Below are 20,459 nucleotides of genomic sequence, written 5' to 3'. Positions count from 1 at the left end.
GCAATGAAGTTTTATGCAACATTGTTAAATATACATGTATATATATAAACAAAATTTCCTCAAATTCAAAAAGAAAGAAAAATTGAAAATTCTAACGAATTGCAAAAAGGACACAGGCTATAAAATCATTGCATGTCAACTGCAAGCAATATAAACTGGTAGAGATATTTTTCAGTTTGTCGATGCATATTGATTTAGAGATCTTGACAAGTTGAAAGTAAGTTAGCAAATTTATTGCATTAAAAAGTCTAATATCGCTTCACCATAAAAGAGAGCAAAATATAGGCAACATTCGCTTCGTCTGTAATAGGGCTAACTTTATCTTCCCAAATTTCTGACGAAAAATTTGAAAAATACACCGCCAGGCTCTATTGTGACGTGCCCTCCTCACGAAGGGAAAGTTACATGCACAAATCTATGCAATGGATAACCATATGGAGGGAAAGTTACATATCCAAATCAATGCAATAGATAACCAAATGGAAAGAATGTTACTTATCCAAATCAGTGCAATGGGTAACCATATGGAGGAAAAGTTACATACCAAAACAATGCAATAGATAACCAAATGGAGGGAAACTTACATACCAAAACAATGAATGGATGACCATATGGAGGGAAAGTTGACATAGTTAGCAATGAACCTAACTAAATGCTATGAATAAGCGTATACATGTATGCCTATATGGAAAGTTAAGTACCCAAGTGGTTGCTACATTATGTATAGTCATATAAAGAAAATTTTACATCATACCAAACCGGTGGCTATAGACAGCCATGTTGAAGGAATGTTACATAGCTGTTTTATAGATGGTGATGTAGTTGGAAGATTACATACTTAAGTAGTTGGTAGGCATAGCAACACAGAGAGAAATTACATAGATTACATGGAGATTACATAGCCAAGTGGCAACCATAAATAACTAAAGAGAGAAAGGTACATACCTAAATCACGACTTTTAATAGTCATATACATAAACGTTATACATGTATACTCAAGCAGTTGCAATGGATGGCATGTGAGCAGAAAGTTACATGTCTAAGTAGCTGTTACAAGTTGTCAATAAGATGGAAAGTCACACACTCAAGTGGCTCCAATAGTTAGTCATATAAAAAAGGTTACATACCCAAATGTATACGTGCATCATATGTGACATTCCGAAGCTTTTCGTTGCACTTGCTAGAAGCTTTTAAAGATGCCGCGTCAACGCAGGAAATATTAAAACGATTAGGACGGTAGTCTGCAGTCAAATATCTGACTCTCATGGTTATGTTGCTATGAGACTCACTCACGGCACGTGGCTGCAACTCAGCAAAGATCTCTGAAACAAATGTAACTACATGCATATGTCAGATCAAAAAACTGATTTTCTCCTTTTATAAAAGTGCTAATAATAAAAGTTTATCAAAGTATTTTTTTAACTTTTTCTGCTTAGAATATAATATGAGTCGGCATTTCCCGCCAAGATTGCCTGCGAATTTTTCGCAACTACGAAAATAGTTTTTAGTGTCAGGTAAAAATAGAAAATCATTAACAAGATAATTTATATATTCTCTTTGTCTTTAGTTTTATGACCGCAGGTAGCCACAGTATTGAACAGAAAGTATGACAGCAGGTAGCCTGCACAGTATTGAACACAGAGTATGACCGCAGGTAGCCTACACAGTATTGGACACAAAGTATGACCGCAGGTAGCCTACACAGTAATGAACACTGAGTATGACCGCAGGTAACCTACACAGTATTGAACACAGAGTATGACAGCAGGTAGCCTACACAGTATTGAATACAGGGTATGACCGCAAGTAGCCTACACAGAAATGAACCCTGAGTATGGCCGCAGGTAACCTACACAGTATTGAACACATAGTATGACCACAGGTAACCTGCACAGTATTGAACACATAGTATGGAAATACTTCATTGAAAGAAACCTTCAGCTGTTGGAATAGATTATAACTTCACATAAATATCTATGAAAGAATCAAAGAATATAGTTCATTATAGCATGAGTTGTCAGAATCAAACATAATAGTTCATTATAATTTACTAAAAATGTTTTGAAATTAACCAAAGTTCTTTCTATATAAAATTGGACAGTGCTAAAAATAAAAGCAGTGATGTCTACAAACAGTTATCTTGATATACGATCTATATTCACCTGCTAGAATTCTGCCTACCTCATGCTCCAACACAACAAATATTCTCATTAGAATGAAATTATTATGAGCTGTTCCTATGAACTTTGAAAAATGTTAAAAATCCATTGAGATGTGAGCTTGTAAAGCTTTATGAAGTTTCGAGATTTTCACCAAGTTTCCAATTGAACAGGGTGCAAGCCCTATAGTTTTACTTTTAATTACAATTAAACATATCTACTTGTGTCTAACTCATGCTTCTATCCAATAAATGTTTTAAAATACCTTTTCTGATTTCAGTCATTATAATGAGTGATAGAAAACAAACTATAACAAAGCTTACCTTCACTTACTGCTGAGCATATAAATAGCAGCAATCGTAGTTGAAGAGAGAATATGATTTGCTTTAATTGAAGCATATTCTACGCTATCAAAGATCTAGTAACGACGGGCTAAATAAAACCTTAAGAAATGTCATTGACATAGCAATCATAATTCAAATGTTTTGTTGGAATTATCTTGAACTTTAATATAATCAGTAGTGATAATTGATCTAATTTATTGCCTGTAAAATACTTGCAAACTTTCTCCTTTTTTGGTTAACATAAAGTAGCCATAAAGATAACAAAGTACAGTTTTAGCTATGCGCTAAATTTTTATCTTGATTTGTGTAATTGCTTCACAAAAACTATAATCATCTTTAAAAAGATTTACCTTAAATGTTTTTGTTCCATAAGATATTATTCTCGTCAAATTATTTTTACAATAATACTAAGGATATATATGTTTTGTCATAATGAATTGTATTATAGTACACTTTTAAATCTTTTTCTTCAATAAGGTTTTGTACAGTTTTAGCCCTACTTCTTTGTGTACCATTTATGTACTAATACATCATTCTTCTTTACTTATCCAAATGTGTTTCTTTTTAGGCAGCTTCAAACTTCAGTGCAGAAACAATATTCTAGTAGTACTAGGTGCTATACTCTAGAGTCTAGGCTAAAAACTTTCAAGGAGCAAAGCAATTTTATGTGCTCACTTCCATAAACTACGCAGTTCCATTGCGGATGAAGTAGTTGTTTGACGTGAAACCGAAAAGATTAATTATGTCAACTGTGTTTCTGTACAAAACATGATATAATGCAATTTGGACACCAACACAGCTCTTGTATAAAACGTTGTTGCAATCCTGTGTGAAGACGATGTTTATGTACATGTAGATGTGGTCAGAGTGAAAAAATAGGCTCCGGCAGGAATTCCAATAAAAATAGATTTGAAACATAATAATTGATTGGCTAAACTTTCTCTAAACTTACTATTAATGGAGTACATAATACATTGCATTTAATAATGCATTGCTATGAAAAAGAAGAAAAAATACTTGTCAGTAGAAAGACTGTTATATAGTATGTCAATGATATCTGGTAGATATTTGGCTGTCTTAGAGTAGAGAGTTCAGTCAAAGTTTGAGGTAAAATATGATGGCTATCTGCTCTAGGAACAAGATTGCTAGTTTATCTAGCCACAGTATATGGTGGTAGGCTATCAGTTTTGGAACCGGTGGTCTGTCTGTAACATTTAATGGCTGCTTGCTTTTGAGCTGAGACTGCTGTTTCATAGTATCAAGCAAAAAACAGCAATCTTAGAGAGAATAGTCAGATCATCGTATCTGGTGGCTATCTACTCCAAATAGACCTTGAAGTTGCCAGCTTGCTAATCTATCCTAGCCACATCACTACACCACATCTGGTTCATCACAAATATGAGAACTGTATTCTTGTTGTTAGAGCACTACATTGGTGACAAGGTGAGTAAAGGCGCATTTATTTATTGATATTTTCAATTGAAAAAAGGAGCAAGATTGTCTGCCTAGGGTGGTCTAAAAGTTTGAGGGCTGGATAGGCTACAACACAGATTGGAGTAAGACCAAAACTCTCTAAAAAGACAGAGCAACCAAAAAATTCAAGCCTGGTAAGTTTGAGGGAGCATATGATGTAGCTTACATCATCAGACAGTTTTTATGCTGATGTGGTCATGGCAAATAAATAGGCTCCAGGGGAACCACAATAATAAGTATTTCAAAACAATGCCCCAAGTGTGCAAAGGTAGAAAACTATAATGACCAGTTTCGAGTGCTCCATGTCAGATTCCAGCTGACCAAAAGAGAAGTTAGGTGTCAATTAATAGTTTTACCAAAAAAACAACATAAACCTCATTACAGGAGGACAGTATGATCTCCATTACAAGAGTTCAGTATGGTACCCATTACAAGAGGACTGTATGATCTTCATTACAAGAGTTCAGTATGATACCCATTACAAGAGGAAAGTATGATACCCATTACAAGAAGACAGTATGATCCCTATTACAAGAGTTCAGTATGATCTTCGTTACAAGAGGACAGTATGATCCCCATTACAATAGTTCAGTATGATCGTCATTACAAGAGTTCAGTATGATCCCCATTACAAGAGGAAAGTATGATACCCATTACAAGAAGACTGTATGATCTCCATTACAAGAGGGCTGTATGATCTCCATTACAAGAGTTCAGTATGATCTTCATTGCAAGAGAACAGTATGATCCCCATTACAAGATTTCAGTATGATCGTCATTACAAGAGTTCAGTATGATCCCCATTACAAGAGGACTGTATGATCTTCATTACAAGAGTTCAGTATGATACCCATTACAAGAGGAAAGTATGATATCCATTACAAGAAGACTGTATGATCTCCATTACAAGAGGGCTGTATGATCTCCATTACAAGAGTTCAGTATGATCTTCATTACAAGAGGACAGTATGATCCCCATTACAAGATTTCAGTATGATCGTCATTACAAGAGTTCAGTATGATCCCCATTACAAGAGGGCTGTATGATCTCCATTACAAGAAGACAAAAGAATAGAGTTAGAAAGCTCTCGGCCCACTCTGGAAAACATATTTGCAAAGGCATTTCTTAGCTGTATGTTACCCACATTTGAAAGCTTTTCAAATAAAATTATTTGCCAAGTCTAGCCCCCTACGTACAAAGAAGAAGGCAGAAATTTAGCTCATCTAATAGTACAGCTTACCTAGTAATGCAAATCTATCAAGCAATGATATGAGCAAAATATGACAAAACTTTGTGTTTTTTTTAAATGGAGCGTGCAAAAGACAGTGGCTTTACTCAAAAACGCATTTTTCGCTTTGAGGCATTTGAGGAAAACATCTCATAAATACCAATATCTTATTCAATCCGTAAAGTAAAAGTAAGGGCAGTTAATATGTACATGCAGAGGCTGTAGAAAAAACCTTTAGAATTATATGTATATGGAACTGAGACAAAAAACGAGTTCAACATGCAGCAGCCATATGGCTAGGCGTAAAAAGGATATCCTAAATAGGTAAGCCTTCGGTTATGGGTTTGTAGAGGCTTAGGTCACAGGAAGACTGGCAGATTTCTCTAATGTTTGTTTGCTTCAGTCGCTTGGAGCAAGATCCTGAACTATAATTAGAAATAAAATATTATAGTTTCATATTCTTGTGTAGACAAGAGATATAATTAGATACAGAGTTAAAAATATTTTTAACCAGATTGCCCAACAATCATGTAAAACAGTCAGGCATCAAAGAATAGTTGCACTCAAGTTAAACTCTGTGGATGATAAACTTAGACTAACAAAACCACAATGTCAGAGTTTGCAGCAACTAAACAGACAGAAGCTAAGAAAAATAGTGCAACTTATTCCTAAATTAAGTCCTGTAAGTGGACTAACTGGCTAACCCAAAGTTTTTTGCAGCCGCACAGACAGAAGCTGGGAAAAGTATAGTGCAACGGAATCTGTGTGGTCGACCTCCTTCTTGCTCAAACAATTTGGTGCTCAATAAAATAATTCGAGTGTAATGCTGAACTGGATTAGATCTTTTGCGTTTAAACTAGTTCAGTCGACCCAGAAAAGGCTAAGTGAGAACAAGAAGAGCAAAGTCAAGCCAATCGCATCTTCCCACCCTTTCGGCCTTTCTCGACCATTGGGTAAGGAATAATTCGACTCAGACCGTTAGCGGAGTACAATGTGCATAGTTTGTTCAAGTAGTTTGTACCAGTCGTCTACTTTTTTGGATTGCCTTAGCTTTCATTAATAAGTCCAAAAACAGTGATGAAAGGAAAGCAACAGTGGCGACCACTGAAGAATTGAAGAAAGGAAATTATCGCTTCTTTGAAAATTGCATTGTATTGTATAGCTTCTTCAAATTCTTCTTTATTGAAAGTTGCTACTTATTTTTGTTTTAAAGAAAATATATTGGCAGGAAATACAGGTTTAGGTCATCTTTGTTGTTTATATACCTGTTTTTTTAAGTTTTACATAGTTTTTTAACGGATTAAAGTACGTGCCATTGTTTTTTTTTATAGACAATTAGGTTTCATTTTCTGAACAAGCTAATGCTTGACCAGCAAATCCGATTGAATCACAGTTGATCACTAAGGTTCTACTGCATCTGTTTTTAAAGTTAGACCCTGTAAATAACCTAACTAATGATGTCAAAGTGTCAGAGTTTATGTGCATCAGTTCTTTCTTGGTACACTTTTTCTAGCAAAATAGTGAAGAGAACTACACATTTCTTAGTAGGCATCAAAACTCATGCTAAGTTCATGACCAAAGTTTAGTTTGACTAATGAGCAACATCCAAATGGCCAAAATCCAACTATCAAACTTTTATAAATGTAGGATGAAAACTGCTTTCCACAATTCCATGGCAAATGACACTAAGCTATTCTTCCGTGCACGCAATAAATAAAAAAAAAGACTCTAAAATGTTTCTCCAAAAAGTGAGTTCATGATTAGTCACACTCGAGATGATGTGATTACAGAAGTCTTTGTGATTGAAGTACTCGTAAAAGGCTTATGCTGAAGACTTAAGGAGAGTTGAGCTGCACTGATAAACATGGCAAGCGGTTAGCTTGGGACGTCTATTTCCTTATGAAGTTAAAGTTAACCACTTGAGGAAAGCCATTTTCTAGTGCAAAATTGTCTCACCAATTTAAAGTCATCTCAAGAGTGTTAAAGAGGTGCTATCAAAAACCTATGCTTTGAGCTAGGAGTGGCATTCAACATTGAATTCAAATGTATCACTACTGCTTTCTTGGTTTTTGCATTCTCTCTGAATTCAGAGCCCTAATACAATCCACCAAATTGATACATGTCACCATTTCCAGCAAGCGTTGTTTAGAAGCTGTTTTGGGCAAAATACTTTGGGCCTGAGTAGAACATAGAAGAGTATAGACAATCATGTAAACATCGTTTTAGATAAAGCCTCACTGCCGGTGGCAGCGTAAACTCAGAAAACCTGCATTGAGCTGGATTCTTTTTGACACTTTTTGAAGGTTAGAACCGGTACAAAAATAAATATTTACTGGAGGACTTTTATATTAGTCTAAACCAACAAAGAAGTTTAAATTCTAATAATAATTAAAAAATTAATTCTTATTCAAAAATAATAACTAATAATTTGATATACAATTTTGGAGTTGTTTTTAAAACACTTAAAAAAGGAAAACTTTTAATATATGGGAATCACCAACAAAGTAAAGAATGGAGAACTACAATTGTTGTGATTAAGTAACCCTAGCTAAATTTTGAAGCGGGTTTTTGGAAGGTCAAAGTTGGAGTCTCAGTAATATGTTATCAATTGGAGGTGTGGCGTTTCTGCCGCCACGACTAATCATCTATGACATCATTGTCTCAACTCTTATAATTTTATACTCAGCTTTAGGCTAAAATTTTCTATATAGGAGTTTAGAATTGTTAAAAATTGATCTTAGCGCTCTATGGCCAGACACTTTTTACTAGTTTTAACTACTGCTACTTCTCTGCTTACAACTGCAACACCATGAAAATCATCATTCAATTTCTTTATCGCTTCATTGCTTTCAGTTTGTATACAGGCTTTGCATTTATTTTTTGCTTTCGTATTTTCAAAACCTCAAAGAGACCTTTTAGCTATTTTTGTCAAACACAAATAATTATATGTTGTGGCAGAATTTTAGTTTATCTTTTCTGCTTAATATTGTTTCTTCTTTATTGGTCAATGGTGGCACCACAAGGCATTAGACCGAACCAGCGCTCATAACTAAGGTGCCAAAAGGTGGTCAGATATTTGGAGCCAAATAGCTCGTAGTGAAAATATTGACAATCAAGCAACAGCAAATCAATCCATTCTTCTAGAACTACTAGAAGAGCATAAAGCATGACAAAAAAGGTTCAACATGAAAATAGTGCATCAATGTGACAAAAAATAGTAGGAACAATTTGAGAAAAACAATCTAAATAAAATTGTTAAATTTCAAACAGAAAATCCGCTTATATAGGCTGAAAGAAGCTTTACCAATATAGCTTTGTGCCTAAAATCTTATTAGCAAAAATTATGGTAACCTGTTAAAACTTGGAGACAAGGAAACACTTCCATCACAACAGAGACAGCAATCTAAGATATTTAAGTAAAAGCTAGATATTTTTATAACATGCTGCTATTTTTTGTTGTGAAGTGCATGTAGTTATATATTACAAAATGTAAAAATCTCAACAGTTCAATACCAGCACCAATACTAATTAGTGATAGGCAGATGAAGCATGTGTAAAAGAAACAACCGAGTTCCTCCATTTGCTACACAAAGAATCAAACAATTCGAGTAAAAGACAATAAATGTACTTCATAAATATATAATAATGCAGACAAAAGAGCACTTACACTTGACTGCCTAGAATGAGACTTCCAGATGCTCGGATCATTGTCACTTCTGTGACGTCTTATGTACTCTTTGTTCTAGCTTGGCTCTGCCATTGGTAGCATGATTGACTAGGCAGACGACCTTCGGTTGACTTCCGGTCGACCCATGGTTCTTCCGGTCGACCAAAAGGCGACCAAAGATCAATCGGAAGGTCGACCTTAGAGTATCTTCCGGTCAACGAAAAGCCAACCGAAAAGTCACCCTGAGCCGTGTTGTCAGCCAATTTGGGCTCGGTCCTGTCATGGCATCAGTCACCTCAGAGTCGGCTTCTCCCTGGCATCTGGCTTTGGCCTTGTCAATAGTACACTACAAATGGTGCTAATTATAGTTTGCACAGATGAGAAACAATCCCGCTTACAAGCTTGAGTCACTACTGCGGCTAAGTTATTGTGTAAAACTTACTATTTATGTTCACAAGGCTCAAAGTAAATTAATTATTTTGATTTTGATTTAAAGATTATTTTGATTTTGGAAACGATTGTCAGATGAGTATAATGTTGGCCGTTCTAATCTTAAATCATCTTCATCCTTGCGACTATAAACGCCATACCGCCTTTTCATAATTTCCATTAATGTCAACTACAGTAGTTTCAGGTTGTTCATCATCCCTCCCTCTAATGTCACCTCTTTTGACATCGGTTAGAATACCAAAGTACTCATTAAAAGTGTCAAAAATGTCAGAGTTATCTCCAAAATCGGCAAAAAAGTCGATTACTTCTACCTGACACTACATTCAGTATTCCAGTTAAATGTAAAAACGATTTTAAACAAGTTTTTTTTCAAGAGTTGAAAGCTTCTATTAGCTGAACTGACTTCAGATTCAACAAGAGCATCCTTTGATTGGTTCAGATGCAAGTGTCGCAAAACTCATTGCTAGTATTATAAATTCATTTAGTTCAGGTTCATATTCGAAATACTCGACTTTTTGGTATGTGACTTAACCATGGTTTTTGAGATCGCAACCCATTTTGTTGAATTTAGTATTGTTGCTCCGATAAAATAGGCTAGCTTCTAGTTTTAGCATACAACGCTTCGCTTAGTTCAAAACAATTTATTTCCAAATAAAATGCCATAGATAAATATATTTTGGTCTAAGTCCCGTTATGCCACTGTGACTTTTACAGGTTGAATTGCAACAAAATTCACATTACAGTTATTTGGTATCAAAAAATTCACCATGTCTCACACTGCTGTGTTGTAGGTGCAAAATATGTGGAAATATGATTGCAAGCTCTTAAAAGCTCAAAAACGAATCGTTAATCGCCGCCATCACGAGACTGCCATAGATTAGAATCTCTTTTCAAAACGACTCAAATAGGACGTAGTTGTACAAGATGGCTTCTGTTCACACTTTCACGCAGCCTCATTCATCAAAATATTTTTACAAATATACTTCACGCATTCAATAAAACCATGTCTATTGTTCTTATGTATCTATTTTATCATCATTGTAATGCTGTCACTTTTAGCACAAATATTTTATAACCTATCGTAAAAATTTGTTTAATATTTTAACCTTACTTAGCTTGAAGGAGTACATATCATTGTCTGATAATCATGACGACCCTGTTGGCCACCTGTGATAATCGAAAAGTGCTGCAAAAGTTATTTGCAAAGTATTGGGTCACATGATCAGATTACGACTTGACGATTAGATAATGCCGAAACAAAACTGTAAAGTAACGAGCATCTATATAATTGATACGGGGTCTTCGGTAAAACCGGAAGTGTTTGTCATAAACTAGTGCTATGACAAGTTTTATATTGATTCTTTTATTGGCCTTTCAATTCACGTGAGAACATCACGTGACAAAACAATAACCAAATGTAATGACTACATTCTATAAATGACTATAAATACTACATATGTCATTCCAATATACGGCGGCTTTTCGTGTTTAAGCTTTTAAGAGCATGTAATCACATTTCCACATAATTTGCACCTACAACACAGCAGAGTAAGACATGGTGAGTCTTTTGATACAAAATAACTGTAATGTGAATTTTGTTGCAAGTCAACCTTTAATGCAAAGTAAGTTATTTTCAGCAAATCATCCTATTGGCTCAAAATAATTAGGTCGTGGCTCTTACGGGTAAACTTTTTGCTGCAAAATTCTGCTCATTTTGACAGAATTAATTAATGCAGAGCACTTCTGTCACAAAGCTTTAATTTCAAATAGTTTGGAATCAACTGTAATCAAGTCAACTGCACAAGAATCAATGCATCTGTCAAACAAAACGACATTGATTTTTTTTAGATTTGTGAATCTGACTGCAAAAAAAAAATATTATCATTTTTGCAGGTTATGACAGGGTTATGATTATTTTTGCATGGCTAAAACGCAGACACATATTTTTTACAAAAAATTAGTGTTATCAGAAATATCTAGGCGTAATACTGAACTAGTATTACATTCCAATAGGACTGTATATAGAGGTCGCTAATATCCAAACCAATAGGTGTCGCCTATATTTAATATAATCTCTCACATAAAGATCAAAACAATAACAGACTAAAACAACTCCCATGTATAGTAGCTCTTAAATTGATTGGTGTCGTTGTATTATGAGATTTGTAGGGCTCAGGCCATATTGGGGTCAAAGCTCAAAGCAGTTGCAGGCTGTCACACACTTTATGGTGAGCAAATAAAACCAGTAGATTAGGTAGTATTAGGTAGTATTAGATAGTATTAGGTAGTATTAGATAGCATTAGTTAGTATTACTGTAGGTAGTATTAGGTAGTATTAGGTAGTATTAAGTAGTACCATAGATATATATATATATATATATATATATATGTATATATATATATATATATATATATATATATATACCTAGATTGGCCAATAATAGCTATTCCCATCGGTTGCCTTGTCAGACTTAAATAGCACGACGTAACGTCATTGTATTGTACCTCATGCTTGACTGCACTCTTATTAACAATGGAGCTCATCAGGAAAAGTTGACAAAATCCCATTTATTTGCACATAAAAACCTTTTTGGATACATAATCCATTAAACTAAAGCAATTATGTGATAATATCTGATAACCACCATAGATTAAAACTAAAAAAGCTATGTGAATTGTTGCACACAAATCGTGAGCCATCAGGGCTTTATTTGCCACCCTCTTTTATCCCTATTCTCCCTTTTCTCCTTCTCCAAAGAAGAAGTGAGAAGGGGAAAAGAGAGAAGGGGAAAGGAGAGGGGGGGGGCAAATAGCCCACCCACTCAAAGAGCCAGACCCTGGCTAGGTAAATAGACTAAAATATTGCTGAACTAAACATGACTAAATGAGCCTGTGAAGTTTTGATCTGATCAGGGAAATGGAACCAAAGGCTTTCTTAGCTAGAGCTGGAACGAGATCAAGGAATGCAGGGTCAGACCAGACTCCGGGTCAGCAATGAGGGCCAAGATCGGGTCGGACCGGGTCAGCACGACGCGCGATTTTTTATTCATTTAATGTTAAGAGATAGTTATATTACAGCCTAATGTTGTTACATCAATAAACTAAGATAAAAGAAACCATTATCACACCAATCATTATATTTTGTGGCTTGGTTTATAGATGCAATCTACATTTTATGAGCCCTGATGGCTCATGATTTGTGTGCAACATTTCATAGCTTTTATACTTTTAATCTATGGTGGTTATCAGATATTATCCCAGAATCGCTTTAGTTTACTGGATTTTGTATCCAAGAAGGTTTTAATGTGAAAATAAATGTTATTTTGTCATCTTCTCCTGATGAGCTCCATTGTTAATAAGAGTGCAGTCAAGCATGAGGTACAATACAATGATGTTACGTCATGCTAATTAAGTCTGACAGGCTTTTTCCCTATTGGCCAATCTAGGTTTATATACCTATGGGTAGTACATAATTATGTACTTAGAAAAAAAACAGAGCTCTGCTTCTTTGTCACAATTTTATGTCGGTTCACTTGTTTACACGAGAGTTGAATTACACTTTACTTGAAAGAAAACAAAATTTATTACAAATTAATGCCAATCTAGATATACAAGTAAATCTCAAAGTTTGTTGTCATTTCTCATCGTTTGTTGTCTGTCCAGCTATAGCAAATAAAATCTGGCAATGAAATATCTGTATTGCAGAGGATTTGATCTCGGTACCTCTCGTTCACAAGGTCATAGGCTAACCGATTAAGCAACATGAGATGCAATGGACTCATTTTGTAATATAAGTCATTATCTGGGTTAAAATACGCATAACAACTTTTCATTACACGCAACCTCAGTAAAGCTTGTTCTCATGGCTGTTACTACTAAGTTTAGCGATATGGATACTAGCTTACCCAAGTTAGCCAGTGAAAACTACACTATCTACCACTGTTTATAAGTTGTTTTTAATAACCATGCAAAGCCGGGAATTCGCTAGCAATTTTATAATTTAAAATGATACAACTTTTTAAAGCCGAAATCAAAGCACAACTCATGCCTAATTTTGCATAAACGCAGCTCAAATTGTGATAGGATTAGCTTCTGCAATCGCTCTCAGATTTGTCTTTTAGAGGAATTACATGTATATGTGTTAATGTCTTTGAAAATCTTAGGTGCTGCTGCTAAACTGTCAACAAATATGACAACATCACGGCTAGTGGCAATATTTGTTTGAATACTATATTTACAATAGATGCTTTTCTTTCTATTGTCTGTCTCACAAGTGTGTGGGGTGCTTATCAGCTCAAGCAAGAACACAGCAGCAAATGCAAGTCAAGCGTTATCTCAAAATGTTTAGAGTATATATTGCAATACATATTAACTACAAGAAAAACAAATAATGGAAACGTACAGCACAGAGCTGGAATCGCAAATTGACATACCCTTTTTCCTTGCAGTGCTCCCTCTTTATCTGTGAACACACATTTGAGAAAACTTGTTTTTTATAACTAGCTGCATTACCCGTGTTCGGGAAAAGATTTATGTAAAGCAATAGTTTTATTGAGAGTTGTCTTTCATACTGTAAAACAACTCCAAATATGCAATCTATTGAAATTTTTGTGCTGATCTTACTGCATACACATATGCAGTTGTACATGTCAATAATGTTGGAGAGACCAATGGAAATATGCAATGTGTTTTACAGCTAGTCTACAATGCATTAGTCTCGAACCACTTAAATCGGAATTGTCCTAATTTTGTACACAGAACTGATGATGAAATTGACATTGCTAGGCAAACTGACGTTCTTCAAATTGGCAGTATTAAAAAGTTTTACATATTTTAAGAAATTCTAGAAAATACTTTGCTAATGCACTGCTTAGCTATCGCCAGCATTTATTGAATTGAGACCTTTGCATGCTTGAAACACTATTCATGACTCACCAGTTCTTCGTCTATACCCTGTGTTTTGACATGGTATATACAAACTGTGCAGCAGTAATGCGGTTGTCGATAAAATTTATTATCAATAAAATCTACTATATAAACTACAAACCTTTCCATTGTAAGGCATTATATCTGGAGCATTTTTGGACATTTGTCCCATAAAAAAATTCGGCCCTATACTGTGTTGCAGGACTGTAGTCAAGTGCAAAGTTTTCTGACCTTACACGGCGCCTGGTAGCAGCTGCTGTAGTTAGTGCATCTCACTGTTGTCGCCGTTTCATCTGCTCTGAAAATTCAGCTCGCGAGCAGCTGTTGTAGCTAGTGCATCATGTTCTGGTCGCCACTGCATCTGCTCGGAGGTTTCTGCACGTCCGACCGATGTAGCGGCTGCTCTGAGCCGTTTGAGTTGCTGTTGGGGTCCGTTCAGTAGTCTCTGCACTTATAGCGGCTGCAGCATCTATTCTGGCCTGCTCTCGATGTACCTGTGTTTGTTCAGCGGTTTCTACTATTCCAGCAGCTGCTATTTTGTTTTGTTGTAGGCGTAGCTGTGTTTTTTCTGCAGTTTCTGCACTTCTAGCAGATGCAGTAGCTATTCTGTTTCGTTGTAGGCGTAGCTGTGTTCGCTCTGCAGTTTCTGCACTTCTAGCAGCTACAGTAGCAGTTCTGCTTCGTTGCGGGCGTAGCTGTGTTTGCTCTGCAGTTTCTGCTCGTCTAGCTGCTGCTTTGCGAATTCAGTTTCTTTATCCACGGGAATCAATCCGTTCTTGCGTTTGGGCAGTAGGCGTTTTGGGAGGCATTGTACTGCTTCAAGCGTTTCTAAAAGTGAATGAGATGGTGTGCTTTTTTGTAATATACGCTGCTCACTTTTTTCTCACCGTCGCCTATCGCAACGCTCGGAGTGCCTATGCAAGTTCTGTAATAGCTGTAGTTCTGTAATACTCGCAGCTGGAAAAAAGCAAAAGTAAGTCAGCTGCGGAAGGAAATGAACATGTTTACTATCACAAACAGTAGCAAATCCAATGTTTTCAACCCTTTCACTGAAGTAGACTCATTCATGCGTTTTCTATAGTCGACCGCCGTAGACTAATTTTTGCAACTTTCCCAGCAATTGCTAGTAACTTAATTTTATTATTCGTTGATAGCATAACCAACGATCTTTAAGACTTTTATGGTAGTGACAGTGTTGTCCAAAGATTTCTCTATAAAATTAGCAACAACTAAAGGCAACAACTAAAATTTAATTTTAAATCTTTATTTGAGAATTTCCAACTTAACCACTTCGAGTGCATGCCCGCTATAGTGGCTTCGAGTATATTCCTTTCAAGTTCATCAGCCGGTTTTCAGGCTTTGCGTAGTCGCGTTACTCATCCATCTATATTTAGAGTCTGCTTACAGTTACACTCTATCTACAAAGCTAAGCATGACCTTCAGACATGTTTGCAGACATTGGACTGGTCAAACAGCTATGGTCAAATGACAGAATTTTGAGTAATTTGCGTTCAAAGTTCAACATCGCGATCAGTTAGTAACGGTAACTGGACTTTTGGGCAACAGTCACTAGGGCGACAGACACTTAGGTGACACTTTCGGTTCGAAAGGCAACAACTTCAGACGGAAAGGCGACACAGCAGACAAACCGGCAACAATTCTAGACTAAAAGGCAACAAATTGGTTTGCTGTTTGGTTGAAGGCAAGGTAATGTACTAACAAACTATGAGATGCTGTCGTTGTGTGCAATGCTTACGTATATTTTTGAAAAATAGCTTTGAAAGTGTTATTGTTTTTTTACAGACTTTTTTATAAATCAAAATTGCAACATGTATTTTTAAACGCCCTTGGTGGGATTGAGATTTCCCTGATTATGCTAGCCCAGACAATTAACAAAATATTAAGGTTTTTTTCTCAAAATGCATCTAGCTTATTCAATTAAAACACCAATACTTGTTTTTGTATCCCCATGTTTCTTCAAAATTATTCGAAAAGTCACTTTTTCGGCTGAATTGTCGACAATCTTGTCTCTGATTATTAAAACTTTAGAGTTATCCCTTCTCTGATTGTTAAAACTTCAGAGTTATCTTACCTCAAGAAATAGTTTTATGAATTTGATCGTCAAAATTCACAGTAGCTGGGAGAAGAGTTTGCTCTTTGTGTGAGATAAAAAGACAAGTCCCTATTATTGTATTTTCTCATTTATTTGTGGAAATAATGATTTCTTTATTCTTGTTTCTTTACAATTATGATAATAATTCAATGTCATTATAATGCAGACTCAATAGGCTAAATTACGGTTCACACTGATTTATGTTTGTTGAGATTTTATTTGAGTATGAAGAATGAAGGCTTTTTCTGACATAGGTGTCTAAGATATATCCATATTTTACTAACTTCTGCAGCTTGTTGCAAGAAGACTAAACAGCATCACAGAAAGCTTATGGAGAAATGATCCATTCCAAAGCATAGAAATCAACCGGTCCTGATGCCATGTTACCTTAGAGTCACTTGAGATATTTGACCGAATTACCCTTGTCACAGATCCCGATGGCACACACAACCTGTAGTTTGAGACAATGAGGAGTGATCAACACCTCAAAGACCTTTGTGATATATACTCAGTTGCCGGTTAATGCTGCCACGTACCACATCATATACTATATTTTGCATTTTAACACGCACTATGAATCTTTTCTATATGTGACTATTTTAACAAAAGACAGACTTCAGAAAATATGGAAAGATAATACATAGACAGCCATTGGCTTGAACTTTAATAACAACTTTAATAAATATAGTTGAGCAGCAGCCTACCATAAAGTGCTCAAAAAAGTGATTTATTTTGTATTATGATGGACAATATGCTGAAATAATGTTCTAGACCAGAATTTTATGCTGATTCTGAATATCTAGTTTCTACACTTCTAAACTAGCCACCAGACTAATTATAAAGTATTACGTGATACAATAAATTAATAATATAATTTTTATAATTTACAAGTTCGACCAGTACAGAGCGGGACTGTGATACATCAAACTAGATCCAAATTTGTAGCTGATTTCAAATATCATATTATGAGATTTCAAAAACGCATGGATTTGAATTTATATTACATAATATTATTATGTAAGTTATATGTATAACTCTAAGTATGTATTAAATATAATTGTAAATACCACTCAATTCCATGTGTTTTTGGACCAAAATTTGGAGCTTGTTCCGAGGACGTAATTGACAATTCTCACAACTGGCCACAACATTTTCATAATGTATTATGTAATACATGAATTTAATGATATAATTTCAAATTTCGCCTGTTTATCATTTGGGGAAAGCAAAGAGGTTGCAATACATCAATCAAGATCAGAATTTGTAGTATATTTCAGATTTAATATTTATATCTTTCCAAGTTGCATAGAGTTTAACATATACACAATATTATATAATATAATGGATTACATAATTTGTCTCAGGGTCTGATGTAGCACCATGACTGTGTGTTATCTCCTACACATCTACATGTACAAGAAGGAAAAATGAATCAAAAACTGTCACAGCTGTTTAAAGATTGGACCAAGATGTAGAATTTTTTTTTCTGTCTGGTATCAGGGAAAAGTATCATGAGTGTAAATATTCTGCAAACTTTCAAAGAAATAACCTGATACTTGATGTACATGTATAGTATAATAACCTACCTTCACCCGCATCCTCATCAGAATCTGTATTCTCTTCTTCAACACCAGTTTTGTTTCCACAGTCCTTGCACTGGCACATACCTTTACATTTGAGTCTAGCCTTCTGGCACTGGCATTTATTGGATGAACATCCTGTCTTACATCCACAAAACATGTCTTTCATCACACCAGAAGGCGCTGGGTCTGTGTCATCCATGTGATTTTGAGATTTCCATTATACAAAGTCCAGCCATGATTAGTGGGTAAGAGAGAATCAATTGTTGGCTGCACAGCTCTATGCCATATGGCTGCTTGGTAACCAGCTTTCATTACATGCAGCCTCAATTCATCTTGGGTTGGATGAAGGTTAGCTTGGAAAATCCTTGAAGGAGAGCAATAAACCAAATATCTTGCTTCATTGACCTTTTCAGCTGTGTCAATATTATAAAGTCTGCATATGAATTTCTCTATAGAGTACTGAGTATCATCACCTACCTCAAAGCCCAAAGAGCTTAATACGTTGATGAACTCAGGGTTCTGATTGAGCAAATTCAGAAAGGATTTCTTTCCCTTTGAATGAAATGCGCTGATACTATCACAACCGCTGAGTGCATGTAGACCCAGAAGTGCCTTGCAGTAGGGCGGTGTTAGAATACCTGATACATTTCCAATGTGTATGCATCGCATTCGTTCTTTCTTCCCACAGAAGTAGTACAATTGATCTGATGGAAGCTCATGTACCAAAGATATACAAATCGTAAACACATCTGTATCTTGACACTTTATCATCACCGTACAGTTCGATCCTTTTTCTTCCATGATGGACATTATATGTGCTATCATTCTTGTGTCAGCTTCCTCATTATCTGATGATAGACTCACTATATTTTTATTACTGGTTTTCCCATCCATTTGAAAACTGATCTTGTTGCACTTGGAAGAAAATGCTATGTATACATCAAGATCCTGTTTGATCTGTGCACTGCTCCACTCCTTACTCAAGAATGGCATAAAGTATTTCCGGTATGTTTCATTGTATTTATCTGATTCTCTGAAAGCAACAATATAAAAAGCAATGAAAAACTTTCACCAATGACCACAAAAAGCCCAGAGTAATCAGTCTATTTGGCAAGGTAATGTGCCATTGCTAAATAGCTCTATTCTAAGATAATATAAGATATACAGTATATGTTCAAGTTAGATTGATTGCAGACAAACAAAATGGCTTACCTTTGTACGGCTGGCTGTGTTGTCCTAGTGTATTGGCTGGTGAATTCTCTAAAACATACTCTGTGGTATCTTGCTTCCATAGCTACCAAGCCAGGGTCCTGACCAATTAAATCCAATACTTTTTGTCCATCTGGCCGTCTTCTGGCGGAGTCAATCAGCAATCCTATAAAAAAGTGAATGCCAAAAATTTATGTCGATTGGTTACTTTGAAAGTAATAGAGGGCTGAGTAGGTCATCATAATTATGCAGCTTATTTGTAACAATATTTGATTCATCACCTGCTGTCAAGGTTTGTGCTTTGACTAGCGTATCTCTTACAGTTTTCTTTCCCGATTTCTTCAACCATTTATCTTTCTTCTGACATATGATGCACAACTGAGATAAAAGAGGATCAGTTCCTCTAACAGTGCCAAATGACCTTGTTCTTTTTGTGGTTGTCTAGAATAAACCCATGACACAAATAATCAGTCATTGTAACAGTGCATGACTATAACATGGACGGAAGTCACCAACATACCTGCCAACTCTCACGCATTGGGCGTGAGACTCACGCAATCACCCCAAAGAAAAAATGAAAATGCGTGAGATTTTTGCCCCTATTTCCACAATTTTACACATACTATCATTGATACATCAATTGCCCAAAACCAAATCTCACGCATTGCCCCACTCTTGGATTGGCAGGCCTGGTCACCAAACACCATGTAGATTTTCAAATAAGTTAACACAAATGAGGCACAAATGACATTGCTTTGCTCTTACTAAACTTGTAAAACAATATGAATATAGAGATTTATTAACGGTAAATATATAATTTATGTGTATCACAAATTCACAATGGCAATAAAACAATGAGGAGCAACATTATTCAGTGCCCAGTGGTGAAATGGAAGGACACCACAGTACCCACCTCTTCAGAGCTGACAGTATCCTCTGCTGATTTTCTCTTCGTATGTCTGGCCTCAGCTCTTTCCAATAGTAACTTATTGCAGTATTTTTCGTAGCATGCATAGTGAGTGACAGACAAGGTTTGCGTTTGACTCATGTTCAAGAATGTTTGCTGCAATTACTATGTTAAGTTCATCATCCAACTCAGTCCACTTCTGTGTGTACCCCTTAGCAGTTTTTCACTGCTGTGCTGTGACTCTAACCAAGGTTTCCCCACAATTTTTCAAACAATGGAAGGCACACTCCTTATCATCCATACTTTTTTAACTCTTAAATGTGGAACCTTGACTTGTAGCAGTAATTTCAAACGGAAAAATACCGATTTTCCGAAATTTTAGGAGTTGTCCTCCCTCAA

This window comes from Watersipora subatra, chromosome 1 (assembly GCF_963576615.1).
Source record: "Watersipora subatra chromosome 1, tzWatSuba1.1, whole genome shotgun sequence".
NCBI classification, from domain to species: Eukaryota; Metazoa; Bryozoa; class Gymnolaemata; order Cheilostomatida; family Watersiporidae; genus Watersipora; species Watersipora subatra.
This window is presented reverse-complemented; position numbering follows the sequence as displayed.